General features: G+C 48.5%; 1 protein-coding gene across 6 annotated transcripts in view; it reads left to right on the forward strand.

Moving 5' to 3' along the window:
• CTIF (cap binding complex dependent translation initiation factor) overlaps positions 1-13257 on the forward strand; it is a 260246-nt gene that overhangs the window by 157758 nt on the left and 89231 nt on the right. The gene's annotated exons all lie outside the window — the stretch shown is intronic.

A 13257-nucleotide genomic window follows, 5' to 3' on the forward strand; every position in this document is an offset into this window, starting at 1 on the left:
TTCATTTATTGAAAATGGAGGAGAAGGCATCACTTGATAAATGGGGAAAGGTTAAATTCTGCTGTTATACGTGGATGCTATTAAAGATCATGTTAAACATGAAACTTGTCATTCACTCCCAGTAACATATCAATCTAAAAACTATGTTTTACATAAAAGAACTTCTTTATCGTATACCATCGAAAATGACAAAATATTTTTTAAATTCCTAAGGGTGTTTGCAAGATGATGTATTACTGTGACAGGGGTTTGCAAGTCTGAAAAAGTTAAGCGAGGCGCTGACCAGCCCACTAAACTGCCTCCGTTTCCACGGGTGTGAAAATAAGAATAAAAATACATTCTTCTCCCCACTCATTTGGGAAGCTAGGTCACGTGGTAGGTGCCGTACAGGTCCCCACTGGAGAACAGTCTTGCCTTGGGAAACCTTGACCTTGCAAGTTTTATCCGAAAAGGCAAATTGACCTGCCTGTGATGCTGCATGGGGTCCACCCGGGCCTGTGTCCCCCGGGATCACTGTGCCTAGATGCTTGAGTTCCATTAAGGATTTCCTTTGGGTCTTGAGGGCACAAATATGTGGTGAGCTCTGTGTTCACCTCAGTGAAGCAGGACCCTCTAGGGCCAAGTTTATGGTATATTATTTGGTTTGCCTGGTACATAGGAAAATGACTTAAGAAAAATTGCCACCAAGCCTTTGTTGAGTCTTGTGTTTCTCCTGGAATGCTCTTTGCGCTTCTCCCCTTCTCACCAATCCTACTCACTTTTTAAAACTTGATAATTTTGACCAAATTTTAGACTCACAGAAAAGTTGTAAGACTAGTACAAAGAATTCCCATATAGTCTTCATCCCGATTCCTCAAATGTTAACACTTTTACTATATTTGCTTTATCTTTCTCTCTTATGTACAATTTTTTTCTGACCTGTTTGCAAGTAAGTGTCCAAAAATGATGCCTTTCGATTGCAAATCCTTCCGTGTGTTTCTTTATAAAGGCCTTTTTTCATCACCGCAGCACAATGATCAAAATCAGGAAGCTAACATAGATACCGTACGCTTACCTACACCACAGCCCTGTTCTCCAGGGATCCTGGGCCGTGGGTTACATTCCATCATCATGTCTCTTCAGTTTCTTTCCATCTGGGGAAAGTTCCCAAGTCTTTGTATCTCATCACACAGACTTGAAAAATGACTAGTTATGTTTGTAGAAGGTGCCTCAGCGTGGGTTTCTCGGCTAGTTGCTCATGATTAGAGTCAGGTTAACTGCACTGATGATGTTGTACCCTTCTCGGTGCATGCTGTCAGGAGAGTCACGCGTCCTTGATCCATGACTGGAGAGGTTAACATTGATTCCTTGGGTAAGGCAGTGTCTGCCAAGCTTCTCCACCGTCAAGTTACGAGATTTCCCTTAGTAATGGAGAAATAGCTTGTGGGGAGATGCTTTGAGACGGTGCCAATCTTCTGTTTTTCTCAAACTTTCACCCACTAGCCTCCATTGATGATTCTTGACTTGAAACAGTCATTATGAGAGTTGCCAAGTGATTTTCTAATTACACCGTTTCTTCCAATTTTACTAGTCGTCGTTCCGCTGTCAGGGAGAGTCTCTGGTTGATTTTAAACTCTCTAAGCCTCAGGACCCCCGCGTTTGGGAGCCAGGAAGAACAAATCCTTGTTACCTGTCTGAACGTCCCTGAATATATACACTGAGTCCTGACTGGCTGTTGACTATGAAGGCTGCCACAGTTCCCTTTGTGCACTGGAAGATTCCAGCCCGAGAACCCATCTGCTGGGCAGCCGTGTCCCGAGCTGGCTGGGCCGGACTGGGGTCCGTCATGGGCATGAAGCTGTTGAGTGCCCCCCCCCCACACCACAGTAAGTCTCACCATGGACTTGTCAGTTCTGCCAGCCCTGGCTGAAAAATGGGACCCGAGGGAGGCCCTACTTCACCTAACTCCATTTCACATTTCCTCTCCTTCCCGGGATGGAAAAAATGGCCCTTCAGGGACAGAGCGAACCTGTCAGTAATGAAGTTGTGAGGGAGGAGGCTGCCCCAAGAGGGTGATGGCTGATGGAGTGGTGCAGGCGGGCAGCCGGCAGTGTTTCCCTGGAGAGCCTGAAGGTTCAGCGCAGCTCCACTGCCCACAAAGCTGAACTAGCTCAGGGACGGCCCTGGACGCTTCACTTCCCATAATGGAGCCATCTTTCCTTCACCTTTTCCAGAGTCCCCCAGGGCGAGCTGAGGCAGAGGGGTGAGTGGGCAAGGGGAGCCCTGTTCTCATGCCTTGCAGCTCTACCCCTCATCTATTTTCCAGTCGTGAGGTCCATTGGATAAAACAACCGAGAGGCTAGGCAACTTGTCCAAGACCACCCAGCTCGACATGGGCAATACCAGGCTGTGAACCCAGGTATATCAGGTTCCCAACTTGTCACCCCATCATTGCTGCCTCTCCAGGTAAGGACACCTAGGAGGGCTGCTAAGACCCAGGAGGGCTTCCTGGAGGAGGTGCTGATTGCAGAATAGGCAGGTTAGGGATAGGAGGGTCTGCAGAGCTAACTGTTGGTCAGCGATGGGACACCTCCAGTGACAGGGAGCTCCTCTGATTCCCAGGCAGCCCCCCTCCATCACGGGGCAGCTCCTCCTGTGAGGAATGTCCTCCATTAAGTTAGCACAGTCTATTCTCTGGCCTTCCTTCCCCCATAATTCAAAAGTGCTCAGCAGTTGGTCACACCTGGGATTTTAAAACTCTCAGGAGACTTTCTCGCCGTCCCCCTTCCTCTCTCTTTGTCCTACCTGTTCCCGTTTGAGGGCTATTCCACCGAACGGAGATGATGAGATTCAGAGAGGTGATGAAAAGGGCTGGTTCCTGAGGGGACCTCTGAAGTTAGCACGCGGAGAAAGCGAGGTAACGTGGAGCAGCCAAGGCCCCTTGGCCAGCTGTGGTGGACCCCGATGGCCAGGCTTTAGGCTGGGAGTAAATGCCTGTGGGGACCCCTTGGACAGTGTTTCCCTTGGGGTGATGGTGGTATTTGGCAATGAAGACTTTCACCGTGAGAAACTATTCCCAAAAATGAAGCGCTTCGGGGCCAGAGTGAGAGCAGAAGCCAGAAGGTGAACATCCGGGGTTTCTTCCTTGATTCTTAACGCTTGAAACCGCCTGTTTCCCCGCAGCCTCAGTTCTCCCGCCTGTGCTGTGGGACAGCTGCAGCGCAGCACTTCCTCTGAATAAGTCAGGTTTGTGCTATATTGTTTGGAAAACCCACAATGTAATCTTATTACAAGCAAACACTAATGCAACGTTTACATCAACTCCTTTAAAACACACAGGAACCCCATGAGATGGGTACTTTCTGTCGCCATTCCACAGACGGAGAAGCTAAGGCCCAAAGAGGTGAGGGACCTTGCCCAGCATTGCACAGCGAGAAGTGCAGAGCCAGGATTGTAATTGTGGGGGGCTGGTGCCTAAGTCTGTACTTTGAACTACAGCAGTAGTTCTCTTGATAAATACCCTGGAAGTTTGTGTTGAGCACCTTCTGTGTTCCAGGCAGTAAGGGGCTATGGGAGGCCACACAGTGGGGCAAATTCATACCCGTAGCTGGAACGCCTTGGCTCTTTAGGAAAAGGGGATGGGAACTGGCAGAGTCTCAAGACTCCAGACAGGTGGCATAGCCAGATTTTGCGTCCTGGTGTTGATTCACATGACTTGGTCAGTTCTGCCGCAGGTAGCAAGAGCTAGAAAATCCATCATCCTATCTGAGACTGACCTGCATCCATGGCTAGTGGCCACCAGCCTCTGAGTGAGCGCTCGGGTGGACACGTAGCTCAGCGGATGCCTGGACTCACCAGCAGGCTGCACTGAGGGTCCGCAGGCTGGACCTTGGAGACGGCAGGGCTTGGCTCGTCCAGGCGGAAGGGCGAGGGCCTTCCCCTGGAAACACTCCGCCGGGGCAGCCGCGTGCTCTTCCCATGACATCACGCTGCCTCCGAACGTATGAGGCCAAGGATTCTTGGAATGCCTGATTCACCCTGGAACAAAAATAATGCCTCGTATTTGTAGTGTGCCTTTGTTCCCCAAAGGCTCTCCCGCCTTGCTTGTATTGTAACTTGTGACCCAGGCAGGGAAGGCAGAGAAGGTGGGAATCTACCTAAAGGATTTGGTATTCCCATTCTGCAAGTGGGAAATACTGAGACACAAAGAGTCAGGTGGTTTGCCAAAGCCACTCGGAAAATTAGTGCAGGGCAAGGCAGGTCGAGAGCCCTGGATTGCCAGTGGGGTTGAGAGGAAGGCATCAGAAATGCCTTGGCAATTGAGTGAGACTCAGAGCCCCATCTAATACCTCAAAGAAAGCCATTTCCCCGTGGCCTTCTGTGCAGACCTAAGATGGAGGAAGGTGGCAAGAGCCCCTCCTCCCTTCCCCAAGGGTACAGCAACAAAGCCAGAGGGCCACCCGAAAACAACTCCACCCCCAGCCCTGCCCCACAGGCCCCAGCCACAGGAACTGGCAGGCTGTGGTGGGGAAAGGATTGTTCCCAGCACAGATGGAAACCCAAGGGCCACACGTGGCTTCTGTGGTTTTCCCCAGACGCAGTGGAGCCAAGGCTGGAGGGCCGGATTTCCAAACCTCGATGCAAAGCTCCCGGCCAGAGCCCTCCCAGGCTTTCCCCTCCCACGAGCCTCAGCTTCCCCGTTCCCAGTGACCTCGGCTCAGCCTTTGGCCTTTGCTTCTGCACGTCTAGCCCAAGGTGCCAGCCCACGGCCCTTTCCCCCACTGTCTTTGGCCAAGGCCTGGGGTCCTCTGGACTTGGTTTTTAATGGCTCAGCAGTGATGTGCAGACTGCCCCAGACCCTCAGGACCCTGGAACAGGCCTCAGAATCGTGAGGGTGAGGATACACATTCTAGGCCAGACTACCTAAATTCAAACCCAAGCTTTGCCTCTTGCAAGCTGTGTGACCTTGAGCAGGTATTTACCCTTTCTGTGCCTCTCTGCCCTCTCTATAAAACCGGACTAACAATAGGCCCTCCATCTTAGGCCTCAGTGAAAGCCGGGCCTGGCACATGGTGAGTGCTTCATACATGTCGGTGTATTTTTATTCCTCGTGATCTGAGGTCCAGTCCCATTCCTCGGGGGAAGCCTTCTGGCCGAGACTGGCTTCGTGGGTGTGCACTCTGCAGTGACACAGGGACCTACGTTAGGCAGGGCCCTGCTTCGTTTAATCTCTGCTGTGGCTGTCCTGAAATCCTTACCAGTGTTTGAGCAATAGGCCCACATTTCATTTTACACTGGTCCCCACAAATTAAGTAGCTGCTCCTGCCTCCAGGACCGGACTAGGACAGACCCCTGTACTGCTCTCTGTTCCCTTTCCTTTGTGACTCTTGTCCCCAGTTGTAGCCAGACACTTGTTTCTATAATGACTGGATTAGTGTCTGTCTCTCCAAATGATCCTAAGCTCCGTGAGGGCACAGCGCTGTGTGCCCAGGGCCTGGTACATTGTGGGGCTCCCTTGGGGCATGAATGAATGCCCAACCCTATACCAGACTCCAGGGGAGATTTAGAGACGGTTTGGCCCTGTCCGATGGAAGTGGATGCTTCTAAGGGCGTACAGGAGGAATGCACGAGGCTGTCCCATGGCAGAGACTGGGGAAGCCAGACCATAGTCACGTGAGGAGTCTGGAGAGAAGGAGGGGCAGAGCTAGGCCTTGAAGAGGTGTTGAGAGACTCCTTAGGGACAGCTGAAGAGCATATGTCACCCCCCACTTCCACGAGCCATGTGGCCTGGGGCAAGCCCATTGACGCCGGACTCTTCTCCAGGGAGAGTAGAATCTCAGGACAAGTTTCAGGAATGAAGCAATAAACTCACCAGCCTTTCCCCTCATCATTCACTAGTTCTGTTCATTCTGTAGTTGGTGAAAAAAGCCTTCTCGCTGCATTCAGGGTGCAGAGGTATACCTTCAGACCTGCCGTTTCCGTTCCAGAGCAGACCTTTGGCCAGGTAAACATCTGGTTTCTAAAGCATTCAACCAGACGTGAAACACCAAGCTTCTTGCGTGAACTTTTGCCTTGGCTGGCAGATACCTCAGTCTTGAATTATTTCCTGCCCATCTCTGGGCGAAAGGAGAGTCCCACAATCTGTTGGGGTGGGAAGAGTCTAAAGCTTGGCTGACCGTCCAGGGCAGCAGGAGTGTTTCTGAAGCACACAGGCACTCTCCTCCTGGAACTTTCCAGAGACCCCGGTGAGAGGAATAGGCCTGACACTCAGAAAGCCAGCTAGTACGGTGCCACGATGTTGGTGAGGGCCCAGGCAATTACAGGGTGATTCGGTTGTCTGAGCTTTGCAGTGATGCCCGCGGTTCTCCGGAGAACACTGAGACCTCAGGTAAGTGATTGGCAAAGCCAGTCACAGAGCGTTCCGGGCAGTCCCTTAGAGCAGAAACAGATCAGAATTCCAGTGCAGGCGTTGCTGCTAACTAGCTGGGCAGCCCAACAGGAACAAAGCAACCTCTTGGAACCTCTGTCTTCTCATCTATTGAACCGAACCGTCATGCTGTCACTCGTGTAACCCTCGCAGACACAGAGAAGCGAAATCACTCCAAGCCACACAACTATGAGCTGGCTGCAGTCTCACGGACAGACCTGACTCACTGGATTGCCATCATCTAATTCAGCCCTGAGGGCATAGTAGGTGTTCAGTTAACACTGGTCACTTGATCCTTGCCCCTTTGTTTAACCAAGGTCATGTTCCCCTCAGTTGGCTCCCTGAAGAGAGAAGTAAGTCTCCCCTGTGCTTTTCCTCATTAAGCTTTGCAGTCATTCTGCAAACTGGGGTGGGTGTGAGTGGCAGGTGACCTTTATTTCCGGGCCCCACATGGCAACGCTAAGCTCAGCAGCCCCCCGCACCTGAGCCAGCAGTCTCACCTCAATTCGTACTTTGTCCTGGTGGCTGGGGCCGGGAAGCTGGGACCCCGCGCAGGGCGTGTGTAGGTGGGCAAGAATGGAGGCGCCTGAGCTCCAGAATAAGCAGCCTTCACTTTTCCTGAAAGCAAGAAATATGAGCCCATGCATAGTTTGAAAACCACTTGCCCTAGGAATTTTGCTTTCAGAAATTTTTAAGCAGACCTACAAATTATGTGGTAAAGTGTCCGACATTGAGAGAACCATAATAAGCCCGTGGCCCTCGGAATATCTAGTTGGGAACAATTATGAAATAAAAAAATGAACAGAGAGACGTTTGTCTGCATTTGGACTGCTGTTAAAATCATTTTTTAAAACAAAATCTGAAGTTATTCTCCCTACACCCACCTCCCAAAATGCAGCTGTGGTGCTCTGAGAACTTTTTTTTTTTTTTTTTTTTTTTAAATAAAAGAGAGCAGCCTTAGAGTGAAACAAGACATCTGATTTCAGAACCCAAAGAAGAAAGAATAAACTAAATGAGTGATGGAAACAGCATACTGACAATTTCCATTCTCAAAAAAAAAAAAAGCATTATTTCCCCAACAGCAGGTGTTACCAGTAGCACAAATGGAATATTAATCTTATCTCCTAAGCCATTCCTCTCCACCAGAGAAAACTTCCCCAGAGAGATTACAGCATAATAAGCAGGCAGGGAGATGGATCCCCCCCTCCCCCCCGTTTTGCTTGCAGGGATACCAACTGCATGTCTAGCATGTCTCTAAAACCTGGATCCACATGTCCGTGTACCTGACACCAAGTGTGCCTTCCTTGCCCGGTCTCTGGGAGCAAAAGCAACTTATCCCCAGCCCAGCCAAACCTAAACCCACAGGTTTCATGGTGAGCAGCCAGCTGGCCCTGGGAAAAAGGTATCGACGAAACCCAGGGCCAGCACACAGAGAAGAGAAAGGAGCTGGTTTTGGCCAGCTCAGTCAGCGACAACCGCTGACAAATATTTGTGAATGGCCAGAGCAGGGAAGCCTGGGTCTCCATTGTTGGGGACCGTGGCCCAGCCCCCAGCCTTTCCAGTGGTTAGCCCTTCCTTAGGCCAAAGCCATGGGCCTCATGTGGCCGTTACCACAGCAGGTCTCGGCCGTAATTCTCCCTTTCTCTCTTGAGGGGGCTGGATCTGAGGGTGAAGGGGAGACAGGAGGTGGACCAGCTAACAGGCTGAGCGTACTCCTGAGAGCCTCTGTACGGGCCTCCGGTGTGGGACTTGAGCTCACAGAGCCTCCACTGGCTTACCTGTAAAATGGAAGAAACAGTTTTGACCAGCCTGAACACAGAGACCAGTCCCAGCAACCACGAGCCTGAGAACGAAGCAGGGCCGTGGACAGGAAGGAGGAAAAGGAAGAAGAGAGAAAGGCTCCCTCCCTCTCGCCTCCATGGTATCTGGCTCTTTCCTGCCCTCCCAGGGGCCACCCAGTCAGTCTTATTTGCCATCAGTCTTCCTCCTCCTTTTGGCTCCATTCCTCTTGCCTGCCTAGTTACAAGGGGGGCCCTGAGGGTGGGCTCCCAGGGCACCCCTCCCACCTACAGATACCACTCCACATGTGCAAGGGAGCAGCCAGCCAGGCAGTGAGTCTGAGAAGACCCACTACCACCTAGCAACCTGGGCATTCTTGGTCATTGCTGTATTGACTTTTGAACTAGGGAGGCATGGAATTTAAGCCACACACACACACAAACACACACATCCAGGAAGGAACAGCAGAAGCTCTGCAAGACCTCGCTGATTTCTTCCTGAGCTCTTGACAACCAGCCATGTAGAAATTACCTCCTTCCTCCTCCAGGTGGAGAGAAATTTTGTTTGTATGGGGTGGTGGGGAGCGGAGGAGGGTGGATTTTTGGCAGAGAGAGGGAAATCCCTGATATGGTAAGTAGGAAGGCAGACAGTTTCAAGACAAATGCTGGGAAGGATTTGGTCAGCCATCCTCTGGGGGCATTCCTTGGGCCATAGCTGCAGGCACCACAAAAATTCTAAATAAGGATGACAAAAGTTGTGAGAATCAAGCATTATCTGCCAGGGAATTTCCAAGGTTCTTCTCTGGGCTTAAAAAATTACTCACACTCAAAGAACAAAGCGAGTGGAAGGAGCAAGGGCCAATTAGTTGAAAGCAATTGAAAACTAAAAGCAGGGAGACTTCACAAAGGTCACAGGCATGAGGCACCCTGGGGAGCTAGTGGGCCATGGAATTCTTCCCCGGCCCATTGGTGATCTCTGGGAGGAACCTGGCTTAATGACTCACTTTGCTGACGGAGCCCACCTCTTCCATGGGCACCCATGCTGACAATCCCTGCAAACTGACCATCTTCCAGAACTTAAAGCATTAGCCCCTGATGACCCCTGTTTTTAGGAGACCATTGGAGAACGAAACTGAGTATTTTAGGCATGCCGATGTGGCATGGGTGTTTGGACGCAGACACTGCCTCTTCCATCAAGTATCAGGGCAGCGAAGCTCTCACACCAGGAATGTATTTCAGAAATCACCAAGATCAAACCTAGACAATAAGGATGAAAAATACCACAGAAGCCTCACACCCAGGCAGCAGGACTCAGTTCAGCGTACCAGGCTGCTATAGATGTTTCTATAATGACGCTTGAATTACTAAAATGCAGACAACTAAAAACCCTGGGTATCACATATAAAAACAAACATGAGAGGACTCCAAAAGGTGGAGAAAAGGCAGACTGGTTGGGGACCTTGGCACCTGAGGAATGACACAGTGGTGACATGCTTGAGTTTTCTTCTTGGCCTCACTGATCCCAGACTTGGCGCTAAAGAAGCTGACAACGCAAAATGCCAGTAGACACAGGCAAACTCAAAAAGCCCCAACAAAAGCCTGTTCTACTCCAGGCAAGTCCCCCAGAAAATACTGGCTCCACCCCCACCCATGCCAACAAAGGTCAAGTGAGGGGCCAAAATTCCACCTTCTTTGCCAGGGTGTGACCCAAACCCCCCACCAGGGTGGCGTCAGGGAGGCTGAGTGGGGAGTTGGGACTCATCCCCGTGGGGCACTAAGCACCCCACCCTCTGTGTCAGTGGAGGCCATGTGGAGAGCAACAGTGTACCACCATCCCCCTCCCACCCAGGGAGGTGTCAATGTGGGGAGCCAGAACTCCCACCCCTGCCCAGCAGGAAGGAGAACCCCCCCCCTTGGGGTGTCAAAGAAGACCCAGTGGGGAACCTGACCTCTACTCCCCACCTGGCAGCCCTTTCTACCCCTGGAGCAAGGTCAGAGGAAACCAGCTAAAACAGAAGGTTTGATTAAGTCCAGAGTCTCATAACAGTACCCTAGATTTCCAGGTTTCAACTGAAAAATCTCTTGTCATACCAAAACCCAGAAAGATCTCAACTGAATGAGAAAAAGACAATAGATGCCAATACTAAGTTGACAGAAATATTAGAATTATCTAAGATTTTAAAGCAGCCAGCATAAAAATGCTGCAAGGAGCAATTAGGAATACACTCAAAACAAATGGAAAATAGATCTCTGCAAAGAAATAGAAGATATAACGAAGAACCAAACAAAGACTTAATAGTTAAAAAGCCAATGGATGGGCTCAACAGCAGAATGGAGGAAACAAAGGAAAGAACCAGTGTATTGGAAGATAGAACAATAGAAATGATCCAGTCTGCACCTCAAGAGAGAAGATAGATTGAAGAAGAATGAACTGAGCTTCTCAGACCTGGGAGACCATAACAGCAGATCTAACATATGTGTCCTCACAGTCCAGAAAGTAGAAGAGAAAAAAAAAGGTGGGGCTGAAAAGTTACCCAAAGAAATCATGACTGGAGACTACATTCGCATTGCTGATGGGAATGTAAAATGGCACAGTCTCTCTGGAAAACAGTTCGACAGTTTCTCAAAAAACTCAATTTGAAACTACCCTATGGCCCAGCAGTGGTGCGCCCAGGCATTTATCTCAGAGAAATGAAAACCGTGTCCACACAAACACCTGTACACGAGTGGTCCTAGCAGCTTTATGCATAATAGCCAATGACCAGAAGCAACCAGATGTCCTTCAGCGGGTACGTGGTGAAACTCCCTGATACATCCACACTATGCAATACTCGTCACCAGGGAACAGGGATGAACTATTGATACACACGGCCACCCTGATGAGTCTCCGAGAATTATGATGAGTGAAAAAAGCCAATCCCACTGGGTTACATACTGTACGGTTCCATTTACATGATATTCTTGAGATGACAACATTGTAGAAATGGAGGCTACGTTCGTTGTTCCCGGGGGCTAAAGAGGAGGTGGTGAGAGGGAAGTAGGTGTGGCTATACAAGGGCGGTGTGAGGGATCTTTGTGGTGTTGGAAATGTTCTGTGTCTTGACGTGTCAAAATCCTGGTTGTGTGATCTTGTCCTTGAGTTTTGCAAGATGTTACCATGCGAGGAAGCTGGGTAAAGGCTACAAAAGATCTGTCTGTATTGTTTCTTACAATGGTATATGAACCTATAATTACCTCACAGTCAAAAGTGTAGAAACATAAATTCATGTTCACTTAGAAAACAAATAAAAAAGAAAAGAAAAAGGTCATCACTGTTAGCATGTTGGTGCGTATCCTTCCAGAGTCTTCTCTGCATATAAATACATGCCTTAAAAGATAGCACTGTGCTGATGTACCGTGTTTCCCCGAAAATAAGACCTAGCTGGCCCATCAGTTCTAATGCGTCTTTTGGAGCAAAAATTAAAATAAGACCTGGTCTTATTTTACTATAATATAAGACCGGGTCTTCAATAAATATAATATAGTATAGTATAATATAATATAATATAATATAATATAATATAATATAATAGGGTCTTGTTTATAATACCATGGTCTTAATATAATACCAGTCTTGTATTATATAAGACCCAGTCTTATATTATAGTAAAATAAGACCAAGTCTTATATTAATTTTTGCTCCAAAAGACACATTAGAGCTGACTGTCGGCTAGGTCTCATTTTTCAGGGAAACACGGTATGCAATGTGTTTGTAAGTTACCATTTGTTTGGAAACAAAAAGAAGACTATACACCTGTCTCACACTTTGCAACTTTAATTCCCCCTGAAAACCCTGCCACTTAGGGAAAGCTTTTCAATGAAAAAAAAGGTTTTTGTAATTTTAATGGAAAAATGATACATTTAACCCCAACCCAAGATACCCCCAAATTTTCACAGATACAAAATTTATCAAGTGAACGTTGGAATTGAATTTATATAAGGGATGATAATTTGAAAGAAAAGAAATACAATTGAGTCATAACATACAATGCAAGGAAGGGCTCTTGTCCCCGCCAAAGAGATGGGTCACAGGACGGTGTGGGCCTCGTTTTTTTAGACGGTAAACTTTTCTTTCTGCAACCTTTCTTCACTGACTTTATAACTTTCGAGGGGTCCGTGCTTATCTTGTTCTCCACCTGTACCTCAGATAAAGTGATGACACAGAAAACACGCTGAGGGTGCACTCGAGATGGAACACAAAGGGCTCCCTTGTGCACGAGACTGAAGGGTCTTCAGAATACCCACATACCCCCAACTCGCTTGCCTTCAGTCCAAAAATCCAAATATTTGGTGTGTCCCATGGTGCAGACCTCAAATTTGTTCCATATGATTTCCTCTGCTAAGAAAGTGTTGTGTCAAGTAAGTCGACGAGGCTGTATTTGCCTAAAACTACGTGTTAGCTACCACTTCGGTATTAGTCAGCTTGGGCTGCCGTAATCATATGGCACCTACCGGGTGGCTAAACAACAGAAATTTGTCTTCTCGCAGTTCTAGGGGCTGGAAGTCCAAGATCCAGGTCTCGGCAGCTTGAGTTTCTCCTGAGGCCGCCCTCTGGCCTTGCAAATGGCCGCCTTCTTGGTCTGTGTTCACGTGGGCTTTCCTCTGTGCATGGGCGTGTCTGTGTCTAATCTCCTCTGATAAAGACACCCGTCCTATTGATTGACCTCATCCTAACAGCCTCATTTTAGCTTAATCACATTTTTGAAGGCCCTGTCTCTAAATACAGTCGCTTTCTGAGATACAAGGGGTTGGGGCTTAACGTATGAATTGGGGGGAGGGGGACACAATTCAGCCCATAATAATTTCTTATAACATATGTTGTTAATACGATTGGGGATGAAATGTCAATGTACCAAAAACAAAAAAGGAAAGTTGAACAAATGAGACAACTTTTTAAGAGCCATTATGGTAAGAAGTCATCAACAGGATAGTTGTAATTGGATGCATGTCTGTGTATATAGCTTTGCTGAAACATGCATAGAAAGTATGTTCAGGAGAGTCATAAAATGGTAACAGTTGCTTCAAGAGGACATA

This window comes from Rhinolophus sinicus, chromosome 4 (assembly GCF_057876585.1).
Source record: "Rhinolophus sinicus isolate RSI-liver-muscle chromosome 4, RSI-T2T, whole genome shotgun sequence".
Classification (NCBI taxonomy): Eukaryota; Metazoa; Chordata; class Mammalia; order Chiroptera; family Rhinolophidae; genus Rhinolophus; species Rhinolophus sinicus.